Consider the following 17,092-nt stretch of genomic DNA (forward strand, 5'->3'; position numbering starts at 1 on the left):
AATAGCTTAACGCCACAGGAAGGTCTGAACTATAGGAAGGGTGAGGAATAACCATCTTGATTAGATGGCCTGTGACAAGGACAGAATTCTGGACTGGTGTGTTTGCGCAAATATGCCACATCTTTAGATCCTAGTGAATAATTTTGTATACAGTTCACACACAACACTGACACCAAACCGTACACTTATTATCTTTATAGGCACACGAAGGTCTTTATCTTTAAAATTCTTGATTTGGGTAATCAACTTTGGCGTTCTGACTTCTTTACTCCTCCCACACCTCTCATCATCCTTCACAGACTCCCTACCTTCCTTGAGTCTCTTATGCCATTGAAAAACACTAGCTCAATTCATGCAAGATAGTCCAAAAACAATCTGAAGCATTCCATACGTTTTGTGGCATTTTTTCCAAGTTTAAAACAGAATTTTATTGCATATCGTTCTTCTAAAGTGTCCTCATGCCCAGATTGCATTTTTAAGATTCACCAGTTGTGACAATCAGGCTTTAGTAGGGTGTATTCCTGCTGTAGTTGTTCATTTGAACCTGAAATCATAAAAATTGATCAGTCATTCCATAAGATGTATATCAATAACTTACTGCATTTTCAAGAGTCTACGGCGATTTTAAATGTTTGTACAAAAAAGTCTGGCAATTTATTTAAGGCACCTTACATATATATATAAGTAAATGTTTGTGTGTTATAGAAACGATATGTTAACAGAACATTCAAATAAGTATAAATTTCAGTTAAAGTTAAACGTTTCACAGAATATAAACACACCATTGAACTTTTCGTTTGATCCCATCTGTGGTCACAAGGGAGAATTATCGGTTAGGTTCATAAAACAACTGAAATATATTAAATCTAAAGAAAAAAATTCATTTTTAAATAGATTTTCAGTTTCTTAAAATAAAAAAATTAAACAAAAAAAATATCTCGATGAACAGACTTATATAATGATTCTATCCGTCTGTCCATTATGTTTTTTAATTTTTCTAATTTCAAACTATGATAGATCATCACTACTTTTAAAAATGGAGAATTTTTAATAGTAAATAATAAATGCCCCCAAAATAAAGCGGATTGATTATCGAAACCTTCAGTTATTCAGTCTGAGGTTATACTGATTGATCGATTTAGACTTTTTATAAAATAGAGCTTAAGACATTAACAGAATAATTCAACCTTGATATTACGTTATATTTAATTTAATAGAGTTAATGAATCATACGGCCCCATAAATTTTAGTCTATTTAAAAAATGCTTAATTATTTTTATTTAAATTTTTCAAATTTAAAACGATCAAATTCGTTTCTTTAAAGCTATTTGATTGGTCATAGATGCCCGTAAGAAATGCAGGTATTTTTAAAGAAATGCAGGTATTTTTAAAGGAAATACCTCGACACCGTTGTGTTTTTTTATTACTTCACCTCATATTCCATATTTCTATTTTTTCTTTCAATGCAAAAATTGTTAAGATGACTATATTTGAGATTATTTCAGACCAACAATGTGCCTCCATAGGACAACAATCGGTAAATATCATTAATCTATATGAATAAAGCAGTAGCTGTATGCATGTATGTGTTGGCATGAAAATATTAAACTGATAAACTGTGGGCTTGACCGTTACTCCTAATCTGAAATGGAACACGTACATCAAATCTGTTGCTGGGAAAATATAGAGATCCTTCTATCGATCCAGTAGATATCTTACTGTTGATGTAATTCTTTACCTATATAAGAGCCAGGTACGTCCAAGGATGGAGTACTGTTGCCACATCTAGGCAGGAGCTGCTAGAAAGATCTTATTCTGCCTTGACAGAGTTCAAAACAGACTTCGTAGACCAGTGAGGGAATCTCTTTTCTCTTCCCTGCAACCTCTATCTCACAAAAGAGACATTGCGAGCCTGTCTCTGTTTTACCGTTATTTTCATGGCAAGTACTCGTCTGAGCTCCAATCTATGGCCCCTCCTCGCCAAATTAAACGAGAAACACTCGTCTAGCTGAAAACACTATCAATAATTCCCCCCACGCTTTATCTGTGCCTAAACTTAATCGTAGATTTCATGAACAAAGTTTCTTTCTTAGAACTGCACACCCGTGGAACTCTCTTCCATTTGCCTGCTTTCCAGCTGACTATAATAAGTTCGTCTTCAAGTCTAACGTAAACAAGTTTTTGATACGCCGTTCCCCTCAAGTAATCTAATTTATCAAATTTTCACTACTAAAAATTATTGCGACATTGTCCCATTGACCACTGTACGCTTATTAACCTTTATCCTCGAGTGACCTCCAGGCCTTGATAAGTGGTGACTCTCTTGTAAAAATAACAAAAACAAAAAACTACTGGTCACACAACCCAGAAATTAACAGGAAATTGTCCTCATACATGAAGGATGGTTTATAACGAGCAAAATCTTTAGATAGATAAATAACACATACAGAAATATGTCGACAAGTTAAAATGCAAAATGTTCATTTCAATTTACTGACATATTTCTATTACTTTTGTGCATGCGCAAATTCATTCATAACTTTAAGTGCTTCAATTTTAACTCTTCTTATCTTATGGTAGAGAATGTGGTTGGAGCGCTAAATGTTTTGGCTTCAATTCTAGCTGATGGCACCCACATCATTTTTTTTTTTTTTTTAATATTTGGAAACCAGTACAATATATTTGGTACAATATAATATTCAATAGAGAATTCGTTCTGTCATAATAAATACAAAATTTGCATGAATTAAAATATATTTAAGTATATTTTATGATCGAGCAAGGCTAGTTTTTAATTAAATCCAACATTATACATAACTGAATGCCGATCGTATATTTTTTGCACATAGTATATAACATATTTTTTAATTTTATAAAAAATAAACTTAAGTGGTCGACCATAGTCGAGGGCAACCAGAAGGCTACCTTTCTATTAGCTACTCAAATTTAGGTGTAGTGGAGACTGCAACTTTTTTTTTCGGGGACTACTCCACTTACCCTTGATCCTCACGTTATAATGTCGATTATTTAGCACAGAGACATCATACATTATTATTTTTAGTCCTTGACATGACCAGACCGAGGATTGAACTCTGATCTCCTGACCAATTAGGTTTAGGCACAGATAAAGCGTGGGGGGAAATTATTGATAGTGTTTTCAGCTAGACGAGTGTTTCTCGTTTAATTTGGCGAGGAGGGATAATAGATTGGAGCTCAGACGAGTACTTGCCATGAAAAGAACGATAAAACAGAGACAGGCTCGCAATGTTATGAATGAATTTGCGCATGCACAAAAGTAATAGAAATATGTCGGTAAATTGAAATGAACATTTTGCATTTTAATCATGGGCTGATTGCATGATATTTGAGGTGAGGCCGAAAATGTACTCAGCATTAAGTAGATGAGAGGGGATGTAATTATGGTGATATTAATTGAAATACATTTTGGTAAATCTATATAGTCTTAAGCAGTTCAAGGCAAACCCAACGTTTCCAGGGTATCAATGATGACCACCTGTGTACTCCTGCTCTAAGCTCTGAACCATGTACAAACATGTATATTCTTTTTTTTTTAATTTCTATAATTTTTAAAGCTGTAAATAAATTAATGTAAAACGTATTTTCTTGTGATATTATTTATTTATGATTTTCTTCTCTCTAATGCGTAAACACAGATCCAAAAAATAATGTTGTATGCTAGTTAATCAAAATGAAATATGCTTCCTCAAGTTCCCAGAAGATAGAAGATATCTAGTGCACTGACTTTCAACTTTTGTAGGTTTGCTCTAAAGATATTTTCAATAATCTGACAGTTAAATAATGGACACATTATTTTGGATGCTTCGTTTATTCATTATCCTATGAATTCATAGAAACGGTCCGGTTTCTGAAATAGCTGAGTCAATGATTACTGATGATGCCCCTTTTCTCTACCCTGCAACCTCTCTCCCACAGAAGAGACGTTGCGAACCTATCCTTGTTTTATCGTTATTTCCATGGCAGGTTCTCGTCTGAACTCCAATCTCTGGTCCCCCCTCGCCAATCTATGACGAAAAACACCCGTCTAGCTGAATCCACCGTGAAAAATTTCCCCCACTCTATATCTGTGCCTAAATCAAAATGCGGATTCCATGAAAAAAGCTTCTTTCTTAGAACTGCACGCCTGTGGAACTCTGTTCCGTCTGCCTGCTTCCCTCCGGACTACAACTTCGATGTCTTCAAGTCCAATGTTAACAAATTCCTAATGAACCGCCCCCTTAAGTAAACACTTCATCAAATCTCCACACTAACGTAATGTACTTACAATAACCCTTATCCCTGAGTGGCTTCCGGGCCTTGATAAGTGGTGATCACTGTGTAAAAAAAAAAATGTCGCATTGAATCAGTGTTCACAATTACGGCACATCAACTATTTGTGGTCAGGGAGGGGGTATAAACACAAAACCGATCGTACCTTTTATATCCTGTTGTCATGCCCTTTTGCCGTGTCCCCGAGTGGCTTGTGTCCAGCCTTTTATCATATCTGGGACAAAAGTTCTTTCAATGCATAGCACCAGACGCAAGTCCCATTTCTTTTTTAACAAATGGGTTTTATTCAGTTATCATAGTTTTCCATAGTCGAAGTTGGGTTATTGTATCTCATCCTTTGAAGGAGAATAAGAAAAAGTCTCCATTTTGCTGTAGTTTTGGCCGCCATTTATTTCTACCTTGTCATCTCCACAAGATGTCTACCGATCTATTTTCTCGGTGAATAAGGGATAATTTTTTTTTCGATTTAGTCCCTCTCTCCCTCTATCTCACTCTCTCTGACTCCCCAAAACAGACTCCATCAAAGTCGCATGGAACAAATCGTTCTGTAACATGGCGATCCGCATCACGTCATGTCAACGATCACTTTGCCGGTTCGACATATCTCTCTAATCTTGTTATAACACTTTCTATAAACAAACAACCTGCCTCTGCTAATCTAAAACAATGAGCGCCAATTTCTGAATCTATATATTGCGCTGGCCACAACTGCCAGTCCGTCTACGGTAGGCCTATTATACAACAATCGCACAATTCCAATACCTTTCCTGATGCTGATACAATTACAGTTTCTCTTAATTTCCGATACCAATATCTTGAAATCGCCAAATCATCTACAAAAAAAATAAAAAAAGTAGAATTTATTATTTTTATTTCAGGGGTAGGGAGGTGTAGTTGAGTCTTCATCTACTTTTGAATTTAATTTTCTTTTTTATTTTGACAGGCTTTAGTGTTTCCCTTTATGTATTGCATTTAAGATGTTGATAAACTCATTGCGCGATTTTCATCTATTTTTCCTTGTGTCATTTTTACTGCTATTTTTTACCTGAATTCGATATCATGATCTCCCAATTTTACTTTTATTCGTAATTGAAATGATGAATATTTTAATCTTTTGTAACAGCAATAGAAAATAAAGTTGTAAAAATAAAAATTTTTGGAATCGGAAGTTCTTTTCAATTCTGATACCCCAAAATTTCTGATTTTTCTGATTCCCGATTCCAGTCAATCGCCCAAACACTAATAAAGATAGAGTACAACTGACACATCTCAGAGATTTCTTTCTGGTCTTAGCAGAGTACCAAATCATTTTTTGTCCTTAAGTTGAGCTCCAATCTTTGGTTCCCCCCCCCCCTCGCCAAATTTACACGAGAAACACTCGTCTAGCTGAAAACACTATCAATAATTCTCCTCACTCTTTATCTGTGCCTAAACCTAAACGTAGATTCAATGAACAAAGTTTCTTTCTTAGAACTGCACACCTGTGGAACTCTTTTCCATTTGCCTGCTTTCCGGCTGACTATAATATGGTCGTCAAGTCCAACGTAAACAAATTCTTGATGAGCCGTTCCTCTTAAGTGATCCAATTTACCAAATTTCCACTACTAACAATTACTACGACATTTTCCCATTAACCACGGTACACTTATTAACCATAATCTTCGAGTGGCCTCTGGGCCTTGATAAGTGGTGACTCCTTTGTAAAAAAAAAAAAAAAGTGGGGAATGATTGCTTCTGTTCTCAACAGTTCTTTTCTCACAGAAAATACATTGCTAGTCTCTCTATTTTATAGTTATTTTATGGAAATTACTCGACTGTACTTCAATCTCTGGTTCCTTTTTGAGTCATAATTACGTTAACACACTGGTTCCCATTAGATCACCGAACATAAGCAACATTGAACCTGGTCAGTACTAAAATGGGTGACCATTTGTAAATTTCAGATACTGTATGTACTCTCTGCTTATCTCGGTATTGCTTCCAATCGTCCTAGACCTCTCTTTGGCACTAGACTCTGAAAGTAGTACCGATTCAGGAGAGGTGTGGTTGGAGAGTGTGCAACCCTTGCCGCAGAATTACATGTGCAGCTATCTTTACAGCGAGTATCCATTGTCTCTTGAGACTGAATAGAGGCATCAATCTATACTCTTAAAAATTTGCTATTTTTTGTGTGTATTGATATTCATATTAAAAACCTTTTTTCTATTTATTAAAAAAGAAAATTAATATTTTGTATAATTTGAATTAAATGTTATGAAAATAACCAAGATGAGAATAGTCCGAAATGATAAACTTTGAGATTTTTATCTCTATCTATCTATTATATATATATATATATATATATATATATATATATATATATATATATATATATATATATATATAAAGTGAACGTGTGTGTGTCTGTGTACATTTCCCTATGCAATAACTTTGTCAATTTTTAGTCTACAGACTCGAAATTTGATATATAGAGTACTGAAATTTGGGAAAATCGATGTGACGGTTTTTGGCCAGAAATTTGGCGATTAAGGGATCAAAGTTCAACAATTTGACTTTTGAGAACTCTACCAAACTTCTGCGCCAAGTTTGGGTCTATGCACTTGAAATTTTAGATATAGGTTCCTTGGACATGGATCTAACTTAACAACTTGATGTGAGCCCAAAACAATAAATTTTAAGGGGGCAACGTTAAAAAAAAATGATCTCTGCGGTTTCTTTCATATTACTCAGACAATTTCTGGTCTAAATATTTGAAATTTTACAAAAAGGGTATTCAGAGATAGAGCAAGCTTTTTCATCACTTTGGGTCAGAAATTTTTAGTTACCAATATATAAATGTATGTATGTCTGTTTGCATGTCTGCCTTAAACTTTCAATAGAGGCGACGGATTTGACCAAGATCAGTATCGTTTTAAAGTTCGACCATTCATGCGACAAATATCGAAAAATTGGCTAAAAACATTAATATCTTCCCCTTCAACTAGGCACTTTTCTACAGCGGGGGGGGGTCACTTTTTTCGCCGATATTTTTTTAAGTTATCCTCTCCTTTAGATTGTCTAGCCTTAATTTAAAAAAAAATGCCGCTTCCGGTTTGGCGGTGGTCGTAACAGCATAAACGTTAGGTTTTACTCTGTTCTTTTCCTCCTTTGCGGTACGGGTTTGAGCCTGCCTTCCTACTACAACTTTTTTTTTTTTTTTTTTTTGCTTAACATACACACCCAAACACCCGGGCAACGCCGGGCTGAAATGCTAGTATTTTATATTTATTTAAGATCTCAGAATTGTTAAATTGTTTTTTTTATTTTATTTTATTTTATTTTATTTTATTTCTTGCGTTTGCTATTTTTCGTTTGTTTTTTCTTGTGGGAGGAGAGGTGTCTAATTTTAGGTCTGCGTTGTAATCTTGGATAATTCATTCACCACTAACAGTTAATTCTGTTTTACAAAATCTTAATATTCGCCTCTCTGATCCCATAAGGACTTTCAAGAAATGATCGCAAGTAAGAGGCCGGGGTGGAGAACTGCATTAAGTCTTTGCTTCTCACGTTGCTTAAATCTGGAATAATATTAGTTTTTTGATTACAACATCAAAACTCTGCGAAATGAAGCGGCAAATGTTGCGCTTTACATTTGCAAGCTCTAATAAATCAATGAGTCATAATTGCACAAAGTATTACTACGGGTTACCATAAAGGGGCCAGAGAAGAGAAACAAGGTTTAACAGACTAATTATATTTAAGCTACTTGTGCAGAACTAAGAGTTCAGTATTTAGAGAGATTCCCGAGTTGTGGCTTACGTAGCTCCTCAAACACTCAACGAATCGAACATTTTTTTTTTTTTTTTTGCCAAAAAAATTTGTAGTTTGTCAATCAAGACAAAGTAAAATCAATCAAGACAAACTAAGTTGTCAAAAGGACAAATATTTTTGGAAAATTGAAAACATTGTTCTTTATTAAAAAAAAAAAAATTTTTTTGGTGGTGAAGGGTTATTACTCCAGGTTTTAATATTTTATGACTGTTGTGTTTTTTTTTGGGGGGGGGGGAGAAAAACTGTAAACGGAAAGGACACTGATCAATTGTTTATTTTTAATGTATTATTTTTTTCGTTTCTTGGACAGGAAGGGGTTCTGTTGGTACTTGAACTTAGGCTGAGATTTAGTGGTCGAGCTCCAGTGCTTTTTGTAGGGCAAATGCAAATTGAGAAGAGAAGAAAATAATTAGAATGAGGGATATTTATGAAATATTAGGTAATGATAAAAAAAAATAGTAGGAAGCGATTTTATCAAAGAAGAAGAAAATGGGTGATTTTCTTTATCTGAAAACTGGTACAAATCAGAATTCTGCAAAAGTAAACCGGCAAAATGGTCGGATTTTGCAAATATTTGTCTCCACAGATTAATATACAAAATTGTAAATATACAGATATAAAGGTAACATAATAAATACATATATATATATATATAAGCAAATAGTTAATAAAACATGTTAAAAAACACTTTGAAAAAGAGTTAAAACATATTTAATCTGAAAAGGAGACACATAATAAGTGGATAGTCATTATTCCGCGGAGTTTGGAAGAAATACTTTGCTTCTCATCAGAAAGTAGGAATTAGCAAAATGCGGGATCGGATTTTGCTTGCAAAAGTATTTGATGAAACTGCAAGTAAGTCAAAGATCTTACTTGATAACAAAAAGTAAAGCATGAAGAAAAAGGAAATTTCACGTGAATGGATAGTCTGATGAAAGGTAACCCAATGACGATAAAATCCAAAAATGTTATATATATATATATATATATATACACACATACCCACACATGCACATTAGTGTGGGGACGATTAATTGGAATCGGGAATCATAAAAATTAGATTTGGGGGAATCGGAAAATTCATGCTATTTTCCGATGCCAAAACGATTCTTTTGTCTTTTATTTGATTTATCTTCCATTGCTGCTAATAATGATAAAATAATAAATATTTATTGATTTTAAATTACCAATAAAGCTAAAATGGATAGATCGTCCACCACAAGTGTATTATGACGTTTAGGATAATATCTGCATATTTAACATGTGGTTTTACGAAAATCAGCGAAATAACAATTTTATAGTTAAATGATTTATAAAGAATCGGAATCGGGAATTTAGCACAGAATCGGTAATTGCATCGAATTGGGAAAAATATTGAAATCGTCCCATCACTAATATATACTGAAGAGAGTCAGACATAGGCGATCAGATATTGGTCCCCTTTGTTTAGATCTGAAACCAACAGTACCGATGTTGCGCTGATATTCTGTAACATATAATAATACTAGCAGACCGCCCAACGTTGGCCGGTCAAAAAATAATTCACGCAGATTTCATATTTATTATTATAGTGCCGATACTCTATCGATTATCATATTGTATCCAATATATACGTAGTGATTTCAAAAGTTTAAAATTAAAAATAAAATATTACTTGGGTGCCATCAGCTAGAATCAAAAGAAAAGCATTTAACATTCCTGCCTTATTAGTTACAGTCTGAGCTAACAACAGATGGATAAGAAAACTTAAAAAGTAATCTATGTTAATGTAGAAGTAACACGTTTAGTCCACTTACACCGGCAATTTCCAAGTGTTTTCAATTTTAACCCTTAACAGCTATTTTTACCGGCTAAAACGAAATTGAATGTGTTCCACCAGTTCAAATCATCTATATATTAAGTTTTAAGCCTGTAAACCAAAACCTTGAGTAATTTGGTTGAGACAATTCTGCACACTGACATAGAGACAGGCCATCAAACTCACTTTTATCATGTATATATATATATATATATATATATATATATACTCTTTGTTTTTACATAAGCCGTAATATGTTGCTACACAGTCATGAGCATGTTTCGATAAGCTAATTACCAGTAACTGAAGAACTCTTCAGACGGTACAGCTTATACGAATATATATATATATATATATATATATATATATATATATATATATATATATATATATAAGGTACGGGCAAAATGAACGCCGATGCTCAAAATGTATATACATTTTTACCCCTCCCCTTACTTAAAAAGAATCACCAAACATCAGGACATTAACCAATCTTAAGGAAAATTGCAGTATTTATCAAATAATGATCGCGAAATACAATGAACTAATTATACTTATTTAAATCTTAGTGGAAATGTATTATTTTGCTTTAAAAAAATACCTTTACTAAAGTTATGGCAGGAGTTTGATAGGCAAAAATTTTTAAACAAATATATATATATATATATATACGCATACATAAATATTTATAGAAAGAGGTTGTGTATACTATAACCTTTTTACGCAAATATAAATCATGTAGAATATCTGCATGAACATAATTACACGTAATTATAGTCGTTCACTAAAGATGATCATCCCGTGAGGAATTAATTAAAATGAATGTTTAAAAGAATATGCACATTAGCTAGATCTTTTGCAGATGAATGCAATTTCACGACTTGTACATAAAAAGTTGTATTTTTTCTTTAAATAAATAGAAAAACTGGGGTTTTAATATGAATATCAGTACACACATAAAAAAGCAAATTGATAAGAGTATAGATATTACAACATTCTGAAAACAAACAAAAATAAACATAACTCTGACTTTTTCAAATTTGTTCGATGAGGATTCATTATTTGTACTATTTGGATTCTTCAAATGTTCTTAGCTTGAGTGTTGTTTTCACAACGTTTTAGTCGATGTAACATCTCATCTTCTTTAGGTGTAGTTTGTCAAACTCTGGAATCTACACGGAATTTCGAACGGAACCCTTTACTAAATTCAAGTATGCTCTTGTTCCATCTGCCGAGATTGAATAGAAGTCCAAAATAATTTGCAATTGGATTCTCAGTCGCCCACACTCAGGATTGAACCTTCTGCCCTCAAAAGAATGCCATTTTTACCAAGTACTCTAACCACGGTTTAAGGCTCTTAAAATCCGAACTAGAATTGTCTGCAAGGATCTGCGGTACAGTGATTAAAGTACTTGTAATGAGTGTCCCTATTTTGAAGGTTTAGCCAATAAAAAGGTCCCGCACACCAAATTATAATATGGATAGTTAACTCATTCGAGTATACGTGTGGATATAAAAACCCACGCTTTTTTTTTGTGAATTAAAGAGAGAGAGAGAGAGAGAGAGAGAGAGAGAGAGAGAGTGAGAGAGAGAGAGAGAAAACACACAGAAATAGTTAGAGAAAAAAATTCACTCTCGCTGTAAGAGCCGAATACATTCTCATCGGACACTTCCAGAAACCAGAAGAAAGATATAATCTAAAAACAAATGTACGTTTATAACAAAAAAATGTTCTTCATTCTTTTTTTTTTCTTTCAATTCCTCAATGAACTATTCAATTTGAACACTCTCCTTCGAGGGTAATGTTTTGTTATATGTAAAGTTTATTTTAAATTTTGAATGCGTCTGTCTGTTTTGCCTGTATCTATATGGAAATTGATCGATTGGGTGTTTTAAAATAAAATTAAATGATCCATGGAATGTGTTGTAGTTATAACGTCGATCACCTGAAGAATCGTAAAAGACTACACCCCATACCACACATATTTTTTCCAATGTGAGACAATCTGTGTGATGTGTTAATAAATTTTATAAATCCAACTGCAGACATAAAAGACAGAAAAGGCTGCTACCTTTGTTATATCCCATGCAAATCCACAAATAGTCTAAAAGATCACCTACAACATCACGGTCAAGGAAAGGATTATAGTGGAGAAACGTAATGTGACTTCAGCCATCTGCAAATATGCAGCAAATCGTAACTGCATAGTATGCGTTTTATTCGTAGCATATTATTCTAACGAAATGTCACGTTCCAAGGTTAAAGTGCTAAAAGTAATTTGTGTGATCATCCTTTGGTTTCCTACACACACAATACTGATAACAGCCTCATAAGAAAATATAGAGAACTTAAAATCACAAAAATACAAATAATATGAAGGTAGGAGCTGGGAGCACGACATAGGAATCTTTAGATGTGCATATACATATGTACATAAGTTCAAAAGCTGTATATAGCTGGCGTTCCCCGGGGAATCTTTTCTTTCATTTTTAGCCCCATACATGACATCATGTATGACGCCATTTTCTATGCCGTCATGTACGATGTCCTCTGGTTATGACGTCATATATATAATGCTATGGCGTCATCGTGAAAAAACACAGGAATAATGATTTATTTTAATAGATACATGTGCGTGTGTACGTCTGTGTATTTATGGGTATATATATATATATATATATATATATATATATATATGTGTGTATATTTTTTGTAACATAGACTCTGATATTTTTTCAGCTATATTTATTTAATGTTCTGGTAAGGTCATGTTTTCAGAAGAGTTGAGAGGCAGTGGGATACGAATAGAATTCGAAAAAAGAAAAGGAAATATTTCACACAATTCACAACAGGAAATATTACATTTCAGTTTGATAGTAATAGGCTTGACTTGAAATAAAACTTGACAACACACACGCTATTCATATTTCTTGGTTATTATTTTTTTTCAACGGGCATCGATTGTAGAAGGTTTTTTTTATTTTTGACTTCAGAAATTAGTAACATAAGTGAAACCATGTATCTTTGTACTTCAAGACCCCTGGCAGAATAAAGATATGCATTTAACTACATTCCTAAAAGCTTTTATATATATATATATATATATATATATATATATATATATATATATATATATATATATATATATATATATATATATATATTAATAGTTTTGTAAAGTGGCCTATTTTGATTGGTATAGAGTTTTAAATTTCACTTGTATACAGTGGTCAATTCCTTCTCATACAGAGCTTAATATTACTTAAAAAGATAAGTTATTTTTAATATACCATAATCATTGTTGGAGTTATACTTAAATTCAGCCACATATTGTAACTAGTAATTTTGCATGAAATTTTAATCAGTAAGGAATCCAGTGTTATTGTATACTTCCATAATTTTTAAAGACTTCAACGTTTGAATCTTATATTTTAAGATTGAATTATCAGTAAGCATAGCAAGCAATCAGTTGTTTTTGTTGGATTTTAAAAATATTTAATCAAACCTTATTAAAAGACTTTGATAGTTTGCGTTTATCCCTCTTTTTGTTTAAAGTGAGATTTAACTGAAAGTGAAAACGATTCTAAATCGATTATTATTGTTTGAATTAATTGCAAACAAACAATTGTTACACACAATCACTCTGTCAATTTTCAGTCTACAGACTTGAAATTTGATATACAGGGTATGGAGATTCGGGAAAATATTTGTAATCCGTTGTCGGCCAGAAATTTGGCTTTTAAGGGGTCAAAGTTCAAGACTTGTCCTTTGGGAACTCTACCAAACTCCTCCGACAATTTTGGATATAAACAATTGAAATTTTAGATATAGATTTCTTGGGCATGGATCTAACTTAATAACTTGATTTGAGCCAACAATAATAAATGTTAAGTGGTCATAATAGGGTAAAAGTTTAAAAAATTTGACCTCTGCGGTGTCTACCAAATTACCAAGACAGTTTGTGGTCTAAACATTTGAAATTTTACATGAAGGGTATTCAGAGATAGTGCAAGCTTTTTTATCGGTTTGGGTCGAAAATTTGAGCAACTAATATATAAAGGTATTTATGTATGGTTGCATGTCTGCCTAAAACTTTCGATAGAGACGACCGATTTTCACAAAATCAGTATCGTTTCGAAGCGTGACCCCTCAGACGATAAATACCGAAAAATTGACTAAAAACATTAATTTCTTCATCCTCAACTGGGTACTTTTTTTACAGGGAGAGGTCACTTTTTTCACCGATATTTTCGAAAGTCATCATCTCCTTTCGATTGTCTACCCTTAATTTAAACCTACGTCACTTCCGGCTTGGCGGTAGTCGTAACAGCAAAGACGTCAGGTTTTTTCCCCGTTCTTTTCCTCCTTCGCGGTACAGGTTCGAGCCTGCCTTCCTACTACCACATTTATTTTTTGCTCAACACACACCTCCAAACAGCCAGGCAACGCCGGGCATCCATGCTAGTATCTATAAAAGTGAAAGTGTCTGTCTTACTGTGTGTTTCTGTCTGTGTACATTTCCGTACACAATATTTCCTCCTTCATGGCGCGGGTTCGAGCCTGCCTTCCTACTACCATTTTTTTTTCTCAACATACAACTCCAAACATCCGGCCAACGCCAGGCTGAAATGCTAGCATTAAATATTTACAAAACTTTTAAGGATTAAAAAAAACATTTTTCTATTTACACAAAACTGTAATATGTAAGTAACAAAACGAATGTATTTAAACAAAATATATTTAAATAAATCGTGTCTTTCTTAGTCCTTTTTTTTTAATATATTTACAGAACTTTTTAATAAAACTAATGATAATTATGATTATGATATAAATAAATAAAAAGAATGAACTATATTAATCACAAAACATTAAAACCCGATATGATAACTGAGAATTTTGGACGCTGATCTCTTCCGTCTATTAAAAAAATACATATTTTTAAACTTTTGAATAAAATTATTTAAAACAAACAAATATAAAATAACTTGTTCGGATTTCTGCGAATGTTTTGCGGGGTTTTGCGACCAAGATTGATTTTTATGTACTGTGTGTGTGTGTGTGTGTGTGTGTGTGTGTGTGTTTCCCTTTTTTTATTTTACTTTTGTTAGTTTGATGAGAGCAAGAGGCTCCTTCCTGGGGCTAACACTTTATTCTATTACAGTTTAAATTTATATCCGAGGGCTCTTTTAAGAATAGACACTGTTCCCTTTATGGCTGCTATCTGTATTTCCTTGCAGCTTGGTTTTCCAGGGATTGCTTCTAAGTATTTCTGAAGATTCTTTTTCATTAAGCCAGTTGCTCCCTTCACAACTAGTATAATGTTTATTTCTTTCAGAGACCATGTTGTTTTTAGATCATTTTTTAGGTCCTGATATTCTGTGTGTGTTTCTGTGTGCGTTTTTAATACAATATTTATTGAAAGTGCGATGTATTTCGGTGGTCAGTGAAGGAGAAATCTTTCTAGACCGAGGCAATTTCTATGCATAATAAAATCACAAGTATAAGCAACCGAGATTTAAAAATATATTTTATTCACGTCTTTTTATAACTTATTTTTATAAAGATGAAATGTAGTATCACAAGATAAAAAATCTTGATAACTTTTATTTTTATTAAAAAAAAAAACTTGCTATTTACTTACTTGTCCACAAGGGCAAATTAAATACAAGTAAGTTTTAATGTTTTGTAATTAATAAACTCATTCTTTTTGTTTACTTATTTTTATTATAATTATTATTATTAGTTTTATTAAAAAAAATTCTGTGAATATATTTTAAAAAAAGCATTCAGAAAGACACCCATTTTAAATATATTTTGTTTAAATACGTTTGTTTTCTTACTTAGATTAAAAGGTTTTGTGTAAATCGAAAAAGTTCTTTTTTTTTTTAATCCTTAAAAGTTTTGTAAATATTTAATACTAGCATTTCTGACCGGCGTTGCCCGGGTGTTTCGAGGTGTATGCTGAGCAAAAAGAAGAAAAAAAACCGTAATTCTTTTAATTTGACCCCTATTATGACCCCTTAATATGTATTGATTTGGGCTCAAATCAAGTTATTAAGTTAGATCCATGGCCAAGGAACTTATATCGAAAATGTCAAGTGTTTAGACCCAAAATTGTCGGAGGAGTTTGGTAGAGTTCTCAAAGGTCAAATCGTTGAACTTTGACCTCTTAACTGCGAAATTTCTGGCCAAAACCCGATCACATCGATTTTTCCAAATCTCAGTACCTTGTATATCAAATTTCGAGTCTGTAGACTAAAAATTGACAGTTATTGCGTAGGGAAATGTACACAGACACACACACACACACACTTATATATATATATATATATATAGAGAGAGAGAGAGAGATAGAAAAAAAAACGTTTTGTATATATATTATTTTTCTTTTAAATCGTTAAAAGTTTTGTAAATATATTTTCAAAAATCTTGCTCGCGAACATTCGACCATGTCTGCTATTTGACGTGTTTACAAACAACCACCAGCAATGTCGAACATCGGTGTCACTTGAAATGTTCGCCAATCTTCGTCTTCTGCTACAAGGTTTCTAATCTTTACTTGGTCCTTTAATTCTAATGATCCAAGTTTTTGAAATACAGTATATACAGTAATCGCCAAAGACTCTCAAAACGCTATAGGTATTCCTCATTTGCATATTTATTTTATAAAGAATTGCTAACAAACTGTAATACATGTTTTTGATTAATATTGACAAACTTTCTTACACAATAGTTTGGTCAATAGTAATATGAATATATGTATTAATAAATTTAATTAAAATGATTTAATATAAAATGGATAACATTTTTAAAATTTTCTCAGAATTTCATTTTCAAGGGAGATAATTTGCATAAAAACTTGTGATTTAAAATTCCTGTATTAGTTAAAACGCCTAATGCCGCTGGGATGTAGAAAACATGTACTACACTTTGAATTATTTATTTGCAAAAAATATCCAAAAATGAAAACAAATCTAAGCACAAGTCTAGAAAAGTGTGAGTAAAACGGTTTTTCTTGATCATTCTTAGTCTGCTGTTAGAACAATTTATTTCCTACTATAAAATAGAATTATCTTGGCAGCACAATATAATAGTTACACTCAGTATTCCCTAACTGATTAGAAATTTTATTGTCCATAAATATTCATATGTACGAACATTTCATTGAAATACAA

Source organism: Euprymna scolopes, chromosome 3 (assembly GCF_053919585.1).
Source record: "Euprymna scolopes isolate OS-2025 chromosome 3, ASM5391958v1, whole genome shotgun sequence".
Classification (NCBI taxonomy): domain Eukaryota; kingdom Metazoa; phylum Mollusca; class Cephalopoda; order Sepiida; family Sepiolidae; genus Euprymna; species Euprymna scolopes.